A 13,444-nucleotide genomic window follows, 5' to 3' on the forward strand; every position below is an offset into this window, starting at 1 on the left:
CTTGGTACTTGCTCAGTCTTTACGTTCTGCAGAATCTCATATGAATCATCTGGTGTTGTTTCTTCAAAGTCATGGTTGGAGGATCAATTTACCAAAAAGTTCTTTGATTCCTCAGATAAGGGTAACCTTTTTAGGTTTCCAGATAGATTCAGTATCAATGATTTTGTCTCTAACAGAGAAGAGACGTTTAAAATTGGTTGCAGCCTGTCGGAACCTTCAGTCTCAGTCATTCCCTTCAGTAGCTTTGTGCATGGAGGTTTTAGGTCTCATGACTGCAGCATCAGACACAATCCCCTTTGCTCGTTTTCACATGAGACCTCTTCAGCTTTGTATGTTGAGAAAATAGTGCAGGGATTATACAAGGATATCACAATTAATATCCTTAAATCCCAATGTTCAACTATCTCTGACTTGGTGGTTAGATCACCATTGTATAGTTCAAGGGGCCTCTTTTGTTCGTCCAACCTGGACTGTGATCACAACAGATGCGAACCTTTCAGGTTGGGGAGCTGTCTTGGGATCTCTGACAGCACAAGGGGTTTGGAAATCTCAAGAGGCGAGATTACCAATCAATATTTTGGAACTCCATGCGATTCTCAGAGCTCTTCAGTTTTGGCCTCTACTGAAGAGAGAGACATTTATTTGTTTTCAGACAGACAATGTCACAACTGTGGCGTATGTCAATCAACAGGGTGGGACTCACAGTCCTCAAGCTATGAAAGAAGTATCTCTGATACTTGCTTGGGTGGAATCCAGCTCCTGTCTAATTTCTGCGGTTCATATTCCAGGTATAGACAACTGGGAAGCGGATTATCTCAGTCGCCAGACTTTACATCCAGGAGAGTGGTCTCTTCACCCAGATGCATTTTTTTCAAATTGTTCAGATGTGGAGGCTTCCAGAAAAAGATCTGATGGCTTCTCATCTAAACAAGAAACTTCCCAGGTACCTGTCCAGGTCCAGGGATCCTAAGGCAGAAGCAGTGGATGCATTGACACTCCCTTGGAGTTATCAACCTGCCTATATTTTTCCGCCTCTAATTCTTCTTCCATGAGTGATTTCCAAAATCATCAAGGAACAATTGTTTGTGTTGCTGGTAGCTCCAGCATGGCCTCACAGGTTTTGGTATGTGGATCTTGTCCGGATGTCCAGTTGCCAACCTTGGCCACTTCCATTAAGGCCAGATCTTTTATCTCAAGGTCCGTTTTTTTCCATCAGGATCTCAAATCATTAAATTTGAAGGTATGGAAATTGAACGCTTAGTGCTTAGTCATAGAGGTTTCTCTGACTCCGTGATTAATACTATGTTGCAGGCTCGTAAATCTGTTTCTAGAAAGATTTATTATTGAGTTTGGAAGACTTACATTTCATGGTGCTCTTTTCATAAATTCTCTTGGCATTCTTTTAGAATTCCTAGAATTTTACAGTTTCTTCAGGATGGTTTAGATAAGGGTTTGTCTGCAAGTTCCTTGAAAGGACAAATCTCTGCTCTTTCTGTCCTATTCCACAGAAAAATTGCTAAACTCCCTGATATTCATTGTTTTGTACAGGCTTTGGTTCGTATCAAGCATGTCATTAAATCAATCTCTCCTCCCTGGAGTCTTAATTTGGTTTTGAAGGCTTTACAGGCTCCTCCGTTTGAGCCTATGCATTCTCTGGACATTAAATTGCTTTCTTGGAAAGTGTTGTTCCTTTTGGCCATCTCTTCTGCTAGAATTATCTGCTCTTTCTTGTGAGTCTCCTTTTCTGATTTTTCATCAGGATAAGGCGGTTTTGCAGACTTCATTTGAATTTTCACTTAAAGTTGTGAATTCCAACAACATTAGTAGGGAAATTGTTGTTTCCTCTCTGTGTCCTAATCCTAAGAATTCTCTAGAGAGATCTTTACATTCTTTGGATGTGGTAAGAGCTTTGAAATATTATGTTGAAGCTACTAAGGATTTCAGGAAGACTTCTAGTCTATTTGTTATGTTTTCTGGTTCTAGGAAAAGTCAGAAGGCTTCTGCCATTTCTTTGGCATCTTGGTTAAAGCTTTTGATTCATCATGCTTATTTGGAGTCGGGTAAATCCCCGCCTCAGAGGATTACGGCTCATTCTACTAGGTCAGTTTCCACTTTCTGGGCTTTTAAGAATGAAGCTTCTGTTGATCAGATTTGCAAAGCAGCAACTTGGTCTTCTTTGCATACATTTACCAAATTCTACCATTTTGATGTTTTTTCTTCAGAAGCAGTTTTTGGAAGAAAGGTTCTTCAGGCAGCTGTTTCAGTTTGATTCTTCTGCTTATAATTTCAGTTTTTTTCATTATTAGATTAAAAGTTTTGATTTGGGTTGTTGATTATTTTTTTTCAGTGGAATTGGCTGTCTTTATTTTTTATCCCTCCCTCTCTAGTGACTCTTGCGTGGAGTTCCACATCTTGGGTATTTGCTATCCCATACATCACTAGCTCATGGACTCTTGCCAATTACATGAAAGAAAACATAATTTATGTAAGAATTTACCTGATAAATTAATTTCTTTCATTAGCAAGAGTCCATGAGGCCCATCCTTTTTATGGTGGTTATGATTTTTTTGTATAAAGCACAATTATTCCAATTCCTTGTTGATGCTTTTTACTCCTTTCTTTTTCACCCCACTACTTGGCTATTCGTTAAATTGAATTGTGGGTGTTGTGAGGGGTGTATTTATAGGCATTTTGAGGTTTGGGAAACTTTGCCCCTCCTGGTAGGATTGTATATCCCATACGTCACTAGCTCATGGACTCTTGCCAATATGAAAGAAATTAATTTATCAGGTAAATTCTTACATAAATTATGTTTTTTATGATATTGAATTGTGTATTTTTTTTTTTTTTTTTTTTTTTTTTTATTGAATTTTACATTAATACAGTGATAAAGTAACAGAGTAATACAAGAGTAGTATAAGGCAAGTCTATTTTCATAGATACAAAGAAAATAAAGCTTTCACATTGAGTCAAGTCACAACATCTAGGGCCTAAAGTTTTTGTTTTCTATGATGCCTCGGGCTTAGAGTCTCTTCACAGTTTCGCTGTGGTTCCGGAAAGTCCAAGGTCTCTAGACTAATAAGTACAGCATGAGAACTTTCCCATTTTTTAATAATGTGAGGACATCAATAAATCTGTTTTTCTTATAAGTCGTAACTTGAACCAGGTACATTTTTGTGGAACATTAGTAACTTGTCTCTTGCCTTGTAGGAAGGGGAGTAGATAGTGGTAAAGACAGAAAAAGAAAATAAAGGATGTAATGTAAGAGATAAGCTTAGACATTTATGAATACCAAAATTTCTGTATCACTTTGGTTATGTATGCTACTGAGCAAGTATATTATGTGTTCTGAGTGTTATGTTGAACAGATTCCCACAAAAACATCATGTCCAGATATAATGATAGTTGGTCTAATTTAAGATAGTATAATCTCTCTAGTTTTAAGTTTTTATTGACTAAGTCAATCCAATCTGGAATGGTGGGTGTGATTGCTGATTTCCATTTTTTCGGTATTAACTGATTGGCTGCATTTAGCATGATGTAGTAAAGGTGTTTCCTTATTTTACAAGTGACCTCCGGTGGTTGGCTTAGCATTATTAATTCTGGATTGGGTGTCATTTGGCTACCTAAGGTTTTGTTGATGGTCTCAAAAACACCAGACCAGAATGATTTAATATGTTGGCATTCCCACCAAATGTGTGAAAGGTGCCCTTCCCTGGAGCATCCTCTCCAGCATGAGCCTGAGGTTTGTTTGAATATATATTTAATTCTGGCTGGCGTTAAGTACCACCTCATTAATAGTTTGATATTAGTTTCCTTTGCATGGGCTGAATGTGCTGAATGCGAAAGATTTGAGAATCTGTGTAACCATGTCTCTGTTGGTGTATTTAAGTGCAATTCGTTATCCCATCTCTTTGTGTAGGATGGAAGGTCTGGATAGGCGAGTGTTAAGGTAAGTTTGTATAGCTTGGAGATTATTCCTTTAATATTCTCTTTGGATATACAGATCTGTTCAAATGCTGTAAGGGAGCGAAATAGGTCACCTTTGTATTTATGTGTGGATATATAGTGTTTCATTTGGTGTACACGGAGCCAAGAAGAGAGGAAGGGGTGTTCTATTAAGTCAAGTTGAGGTTTTCCTTTAATGGTCTTATTATCCTCTATTAGGAGATATATGGGGAGGAGTTTTTGAGGGTCTGTGTGAGAGTTGGGATCTGAGGTTATGCCGGGGTTAAATTCCGGGTTGTTCAGTAGTGTAGTGAGGGGTGAGTATCTGGATGAGATTTTGTTTGGTGTTTTACAGATGTATTTCCAGTCTGTCCAAGTTTCGTTGGAAATGGATGATGTTGAGATGGAGTGTTTGGCAAAATGAGCCGGGTTCCAGCTTGCGGTATTTAGGTTGTCTGTGGTAGCTAGGTTAGACTCAATTTGGACCCAGCTTTTGTGATTAGGTGTATTAAATTTGTACCACTCAAGAATTCTCTGTAGGGATATAGCGAGTTTATAAGAGCGAAGATGGGGAACTCCCAAGCCTCCTTCTGCTGGAGGCTTAAAGAGTGTGTTTTTGTTAATCCTTGGGGGTCTACGTTTCCAAATGTAGTCATTTATGATCTTTTGCATAGTATCTAAATCTTTTTGTATGCCTGGGATAGGAACTGTCTGAAGAATGTATAAAACTTTCGGTAGTAGAGTCATTTTTGCTGCCTGTATTCTACCTGTCCAGGATATGTTTTTTGGGAGCCATTGGGATGTTAGTGTTTGGAGTTCTGTGATCAGGCCTCCATAGTTATATTTGCGGAGATCTGTCTTATCTGGGGTAATGTGAATGCCAAGATATTTCAGGAATTTTGTTTGCTGTTTGAGGGGACAAGTTGATTTTAATGTATTAAGGGCGTTAGTTGTCAGATGTATTGGTAAGTATTCAGATTTAGACATATTTACTAGGAAATTTGATATCGTCCCAAACTGTGTTAATTCAGTGATTGCTTGTTGTAGCGATGATATAGGGTTTGTGAGGGTCAAGAGGATATCGTCCGCGAATATGGCCAGTTTGTACATATGGTCTGCTATGGATATTCCGTGGATTCGGTCGTTCAGTCTTATTTTAATAGCCAGGGGTTCTAGGGATAAAATGAACAGAAGTGGTGATAAGGGGCATCCCTGTCTGGAGCCGTTCCGAATTTCAAACGGCTCAGAAAGGGTTCCATTGATCTTAATCTGTGCCGTGGGATTTGAGTATAGAGCAAGAATTTTTTGGATAAAAGAGTCTGGGATATGGAAATGCTGTAGGGTCGAAAGAAGGTATGTCCAGTCCAGTCGGTCGAAGGCTTTTTCAGCGTCGGTGGATACGAAAACAGTCGGGGTCTTGTTTTGTGTAACATGTTCTAGCAAATTAAGTACTTTGACCGTATTATCTTTTGCTTCTCTATGTGGGACAAAGCCCACTTGGTCTTGGTGAACTATGGATGGGAGAATGTGGTTGAGGCGGGAGGCTAGTATTTTTGCATATAGTTTGAGATCAATATTTAATAAAGAGATGGGCCTAAAGTTGGCTGGAATGTTTGGGGGCTTGCCAGGTTTAGCTAAGACTGAGATATTCGCTTGCATCATAGTATCTGGGAAAGGTAATTTTTCTGGTATGGAGTTAAATAGTGATGTTAAGTGGGGTATTAGAACAGAAGCAAATGTCTTATAGTATAGTCCTGTAAAGCCATCAGGGCCTGGAGCTTTGTTTTGTTTTAATTGTTTTATTGCCTCTAGTACTTCAGATGGTTGGATGGGGCGATCTAGGTGCTGGCATTGGTCTGCGTTAAGCTTGGGGATAGGCAGGCTGTCTAGGTATCGATTACAGAGGAGTATATGATTTTGCGGGTTTCTAAGAGGGAAAAGATTATAAAGTTTATGGTAGAATTCCTTGAATTCCCTGGCTATGGACTTGGTGTCTTCTAATTGTTTACCATGTGATGTTTTGATGGAATGAATGTAAGTTTTTTGTTGTTGTTTTTTTAATGCCCTGGCTAAAAGCTTCCCTGACTTGTTTCCCTCCCTGTAGAAGGTTTGGTGTAAATGCAGAAGTTTTCTTTGTGTTTGGATATGCAGTATAGAGTTCATATTTTCTCTTTTAAGCTTGAGTTGATCTAGGATAGAAGTATCAGAGGGGTTTAATTTGTGTTTGAAATCTAAATCTGCGATTTCCATAGCTAGTATATTTATCTCCTCTCGACTTTTCTTTTTGATTTGGGCGGCAGTCTTGATAAACTCGCCTCTTATAGTGCTCTTGTGGGCCTCCCAAAGGGTGGTCACATTAATGTCTGGTGACAGATTTATGGAGAAGTATGAGGTTATATGTTCTAGAAAGAGTTCTTTTTGTGCTGGATCTAGTAATATTGAATCATCTAATCTCCATTGGAAAGGTTTGGTGGGAGCTGTAGGCCATTTTATGGTGCATGTCACTAGTGAATGGTCTGACCATGTTGTATGCTGAATACCTGAGTGTATGGTGTGGGATAAAATTAGGTGATCTACTAAAATATAATCCAGCCTAGAATAGGTCTTATTAGGGTGTGAGAAGAAGGTGAAGTCTAATTTTTGGGGGTTGAAATATCTCCAGGTGTCATGTAGGCCGAGAAGTTTAAATTTTTGCCATACGGTGTGGTGATGTGGGATTCTAGCTCTGGTGAGGGGGTTTGAGCAATCAACAGTGGGGTCTAAGGGGAGATTAAAATCTCCTGCTATGATCAATGATCCCTTTGCCTCTGTAAGAATTAGATCCGTTACTGATGTTATAAATTTATCTTGATGGGAATTTGGGGCGTAAACATTCATTAAGGTTACCGGATTACCGTAAAGAAGGCCTTTCAAGCATAGATATCTGCCCTCCTTGTCGCGTATAATATGTGTCTTGGTAAAAGGGACCGATTTGTGGATTAGGATGCTCACTCCATTAATTTTTTTGTGCGGGTTGGAGCTATGGAAATGTAGGGGGTAGTGTGTAGAAAAATATTTGGGGATGTTTTTGCCTTTAAAATGGGTTTCTTGGAGCATTAGGATATGTCCTCCTTTTTTTTGGAGATCTAGAATAGCCATTCTTCTTTTATTGGGACAGTTGAGGCCTTTGGTGTTTTGAGTATAGATGTTGAGGTTTTGTGATGTATGATTAACCATCATGTGTAATCAATGAAAATGAGGGTGGTTGACAATAACACATTTTGCATTCTGGCATGTGAGTATTTAGCAATACAGACTTACAAAGGATAGAGAAGAAAGGACAGAAAAGGAAAGGTGAACAGAAAAGACAGTGAAGAAACATAATAAGACATAACAATCTTAGCAACATATTTCTATCTTAAAGGAGATAAACTCCCAACTAAATGAGAACAAGAAAAAAAACGTCAATATCAGTTAACAGTTAACATTTTACCCTTTGAAACTTCATATCAGCATTTCTCAGGGTTTTCAGGTCCAATATATTAAGGTTTGCTGGGGGTACTTGCAGTTGGTATCCCTCTAGGAGTAGACTCAAATTGGTGAGTATTGCATCTTTGGAGGTGGCGATTAGTCCCTATCCCCTTTCATCTAATGTTGGAGATGTTGGCTGTGTAGATTTGCGCATCTTTCTTTGTGAGACTTGTCTCCATTCGTTTCTTTGTGGCAGGGGGGAGGGCTTGTCCGTGCTTGAATGTCTCTCTTGGGATGTGGTATTTTCCTCCATTTGGGGAGATGGAATGTCCAGATCTTTACATATACCTGGTATATCTTTGGTGGATGAACATGTAAAGCGTCTCCCCCTCCAGAGGATCAAGAGATGGAAGGGAAAACCCCATCTGTACGGTATATTTAGCTTCCTTAGCAACATAGTAAGTGGTTTGAGTTCTTTTCTTTTTGTAAGAGTTCTCTGTGATAGATCGGCAAACATCTGTATCTCTGCATTTTCATATTTGATGGGCTGTTGTTCTCTAGCTAGTCTCATTAACTCTTCTTTTTCTTGGAAGTTAGTGACATGGACTATAACATCCCTTGGTGGTTGTCCCGCTAGCGGTTTGGGGCGTAAGGCCCTGTGGGCTCTGTCTAAACTTATTTTGGATGGCGTTTCTTCTTTTTTTAATGTGCTAAACAGATCTTGGAGGTATTGTTCAATATCAGATGGTGAAATGGATTCAGGAATTCCCCTCAATCTGATGTTCTGTCGTCTGCTGCGGTTTTCAACATCGTCTATCTTATCTTCTAATTCAGTAATGGTCGTATCTTGTTTATGAATAGTGTCATGTAGGTCAGAGATGGCTTCTGCATGTAAATCTTGGCGGTTTTCCAGAGCTTCAACTCTATGACCGATTTCTGTGATATCTTTTTTAAGATCTGAAATTTCATCTTTGATGCATTGCTTGACCTGAGAGAGGAGGGAGGAAAAATCTTTCTTTGATGGTAGTGTTTTAAAAAGGGCTGTAGGGATTGTAATATTTTCTGGTGTATGATCACTTTCAGAGTCTGATGAACTTTGGTTAGACCTTTGATCTGGTAACACTTCTTCCATGGGAGCTGGTGTCTTAGCTTCTAATGTCTTGAAAAAGCTGTTTACTGAATGAGTAGATGTATTAAGAGGTTTAGTGCTTTTACTTGGTTTAGTAACCCTTTTTGGAGACATAGCTGTATGTGTCTAAAGAGGTCAAGCCTCCTTGCTTTGGTTGTCACTTTAAGATAGAGGCAGAGGCACTAATTAATGCTCTGTGTGCAGTTCATTAAGTCTTTTGCTAATGTTGCAGGTACTTGACAGAAATACAAACTGCAGTTTTGTTTGCTTAGAGCAGTATTTGAGAACTTATAGTGGAGAGGGTGTGATTACATCATTTCCATTGTAAGGACGTTGAAGGTGTTAACATGGGGGATTACATCCCAGATTGAGCTGTTAGAAGAATAATGTTTGCGGCATGTGAGCGGTTATTTCTATTGAGAATGCACATATTAAAGTTCTTTGTTAATGTCCCCAGTGCTAGTGTCATAGACAGTTTACCGCAATTTATCCCCTCTCTTACCCTCTTAGAGTGTTTCGCCTTTCGACTTGTCTCCGTAGCAGGACCTTGAATGTCGAGTGCGCAGTGTAATTGAGCGTGGGATGCGGCCTACCACGGAGGTTATTTCAAAGTGCGGTCCGCTCCGCTCCCCAGCAGCTATTTGCTTTAGTGGTCCGGTTTATTCTCCGGGGGTGTTCTCTTTGGATGGCTCACTTTTGCGATGCTCCCAAGTGACCAGTGCAAGGTGATCGGCTCCAAGCTGGATTTGCGCTGCGATAGGCCTAAGTGCGTAGTGAGCGCTTGCTGTATATGTCGGTCTGACAAGCAGAGCAGGACCCTCGGATCATGGGCTGGAGTGATTTAGCTCACATGTCAGTCAGTCTGGAGCTTCAAAGTGCAGGGTGGCTAATGCCGTTTACGTTCACATTTAGATAGGGCACAGGAGCTCAGTCAGAAAGCAGCCATCTCCTAGGCTGGCTAGCTCCGCCCCCCCGAATTGTGTATTTTTTTTACATTTTTATTTTTGATACATCTTACCAGTGAATTTTTGTGTTTTTTTTTTTTTAATCCATAAATGGATAGTATTTAAAACCTATATCCTTGATATCTGATGTTATAGATCTCTAATTTGCCTTATGGTTATGCTATCTTTTTAAGTAGCTTTAACTTAACACATCCATATTCTTATGCATATACTGTCTCCTTTCATATTTTATATAGAATACTCAAAGTCTCCCTTATTTCTCTGCTACTCTATCTTATTCTCTTACCCATCACACTAAAATTAAATTAACTGCTGTAAATTAAGAGTTGTGTCCTCTAACTGTAATAAGATATAAAAACAAATATAACCTAACTTTCACAGTTAATAAAGCAAATTCACACACAGACACACACACACACATATATATATATATATATATACAGTATACATATATATATATATATATATATATATATATATACAGTCACAGTTTATATATATATATATATATATATATATATATATATTCACACACGTACATTATTTATTGTTTTCAGGTAATTGACTGGAAAGGGCTCCAATTTGTATGTGTGTATAAATGTATAAAGATAGATTTGGAGCCGCTGTGTAGTAAAACAAAGATTCTTTATTGGAAATCCTTAAAAGTTGGGAGGCATCCCAAACACATAGATAGGCAACGCACAGCTGCTAACATGTTGCTATGACTACGGCCGCAATGGCCGAAACATGTTAGCAGCTGTGCGTTGCCTATCTATGTGTTTGGGATGCCTCCCAACTTTTAAGCATTTTCAATAAAGAATCTTTGTTTTACTACACAGCGGCTCCAAATCTATCTTTGTTCCTGTGCCATTACCAGCTTTCGGAACCGCTGTACCCACCTGGTTGGGTGTTTTGCAGCCAAGTCCAGGTACCTGCACTCCTTCGATCCCCCCCCCCCACCCGCACTTACGTCACCAACAACGTTAGTGGAGCCTCACTTCCGGGTTTGGGACAGCATGCAGAGTGCGAACACCGGGCGATCTGCTGATCCAGCTGCCGAGTGAGTCTCGGCCCGTGGAGGCTACGAGTAGAGACGGGCTAAGGAGAAGAATAGCCCCAGCATTCTCACAGCACGGATTGATATGCAAGGTATTCCCAAGATGTTCAGAGGTAGGGGGGAACAAGGATATGTTGCATATAGGTCCTGGTGAAAATTTTACTTTATACATATTTTATAAGGACCATTTACAGTGTGCCTATTTTCTCTGATTATGTGTATATATGTATGTCAGCTATTCACTATTGCTTTCGTATAACTATATGTTTAACTCCTGCCAAGGGACAAAGCTGAACACATCTCCTGAGCCTACCTTTTCAACAAATGATACTGAGAAAGTGAAGTCAACTTTGGAATAGAAGAGAAAATGAAAAGTCTCTTAAAATTGTATAACCAATCTGAGCCATGAAAGATTAATTTTTACTTTTATGTCCATTAAATGAAGATCACTTGGGTAAGGTGATTTGGTTAAGTTGAAGTATGTAGGCAGGACTCAGAGGGGCCTATCTATCAAGCTCCGTACGGAACTTAATGCCCCGTGTTTCTGGCGAGCCTGCAGGCTCGCCAGAAACACCAGTTATGAAGCAGCGGTCTAAAGACCACTGCTCCATAACCCTGTCCGCCTGCTCTGATGAGGCGGCAGGATTCGCTGGAATTCTGGCAGCTGATTGGCCGCAAGTCTGCAGTGGGTGGCATTGCACCAGCAGCTCAAGATAAGAGCTGCTGGTGCAATGCTGAATACGGAGAGCGTATAGCTCTCCGCATTCAGTGATGTCTGTCAAGTCCGACAGACATATGATAAATTGGCCTCAGAGTCTAATTGTTAAGAGGCAGCTGAAATTAATTAATTATTACTAGTGATGTTATTGATGATTTCATGGGTTATGTCACTATTGATGCCATTAATGATGTCATAGGTGATGTCAGACATAATGTCATTGGTGATGTCATTGATGATTTAGAAAATATAATTTCTCTGATCTGTAGGATAATGTCATGGGTTATGTCACTAGTGATGCCATTGATGATTTCATAGGTGATGTCAGAAGTGATATCATGTGTGATGTCATCATCAGTGTCATGTAAGCAGTGATGTCATTAATGATGCACCTAGCTAAGGGGGGAAGTTTAAGTTCATATTTCCTTGCTTTTTAACATTTGATTCAGAACTTAAACTCTAGGCATTAATGTAAGTTTTTTGACGATTCATTTCCTTGTTTTTTTAAATTTTCTTGAAAAAAATCACACACATATTTTGTTTGCACTCAATGATCAGACATGAGAGGTGGAGCCTGTCTCTTTAAGTCCCCCATCAATCATTCTCATTCTCAATCATTTGTGTACTAAGTACTTATTTCATTTGTATCCTGTTTACCTTTCTGAATTTGGATTCCTGAACCTGGCTAACCTTCCAGGATTCTTCCTTTGCCTTAACCCATTTGTTGCGACAGATTGCTGTGCTTGACCCTAGCTAGTTCAGTGGAATCTGATATTGCCTTACCCCTGACACACCTTTTTGTCTTTATGGTATATGAACTGGGCCTGCTTATGGATTTACTTAAAGCTTTATCCCTTGCTGAGAGACTTATTTGGATTAATTCTTGATTGTGACCCCCTGGCCTGTTCCTGAATTCTGAGTTTTACTCTTGCATGCCAGGTTCATGTCAGGGTGCCAGAAATCAGACTGAGACGAGAAGTGCAAAATTAATCACACCTTTATTAATTGCAAAAAATAATAAAAAGTCCACAGGTCAAATAACAAGCCAGGAGTCAAAACTAGAGCTGGTAGTCAGACGAGCCGAGTCAGGAGCCAAAGTGAATAGTCAGATGAGCCGGAATCAGGAACAAGGAAAACAGCAGAGTCAGGAACAAGCCAGGGATCAGGAAGGACGTCAGGCAGCCAGGTAATACACAGGAACTCTCACAAACAGGTCTGAGACAACGCAAAAGCAAAGCATACTGAACAGAGGCCCTTTAAATAATAAGTGATGACATCACAATTCTGAGACTGCATCCTGTCTCACATGGATGATGCACACCAGTCTGGCCATAAAAGGAAGTGCAGGAAGTGAGCAGCATCCCCCACAATGCACCAAGTCAGGAAGAGAGGTGAGTAAAATGGCTGCCAGCAGCACATGGCAAACACAACAGGGAAAAACCCTGACAGTACCCTCCCGTCAACGACCCCTCCCCTGCGGGAGGACAAAAGGCTTATTGGGGAAATGGGCATGGAAGGCACGGAGGAGGGCGGGAGCATGAGCATCATTGGAGGGAACCCAAGAACGCTCCTCCGGACCGTAGCCCCTCCAGTGAACCAAATACTGTACACGGCCCCTGGACATACGAGAGTCAATAATGCCAGCAGCACATGGCAAACACAACAGGGAAAAACCCTGACAGTTCATCACCAAATACATGGCAAGGGATCTGAGGCCATTCCTTCATACAGAATCTCTCCAGATCCTTTAAAGTTTGAGTTTGATGCTGATGGACTCTCCTTTTCAGTTCATCTCACAGGTTTTCTATGGGGTTGAAGTCAGAGGACTGGGATGACCATGGAAGAACCCTGATTGTGTGGTCAGTAAATATTTTTTTGTGTTTATTTTGAAGTATGTTTTGGATCATTGTCCTGCTGGAAGATCCAACCATGGCTCATTTTAAGCTTTCTGGCCGAGACAGTCAGCTGTTCACTTAATATCTGTTGATATTTTATAGAGTCCATGATGTCCTCTTCCTAACAAAATGTCCAGGTCCTCTAGCAGAAAAACAATAAAGAGCCACCATCATATTTAACCGTGGGCATGAGGTACTTTTCTATATGTCTACCTCTGTGTATTCGCCAAACCCACCTCTGGTGTTTATTGCCAAAAAGGTTGTATTTTGGTTTCATCTGAA

The sequence above is a fragment of the Bombina bombina genome, chromosome 4 (genome assembly GCF_027579735.1).
Source record: "Bombina bombina isolate aBomBom1 chromosome 4, aBomBom1.pri, whole genome shotgun sequence".
In the NCBI taxonomy this organism is placed as follows: Eukaryota; Metazoa; Chordata; class Amphibia; order Anura; family Bombinatoridae; genus Bombina; species Bombina bombina.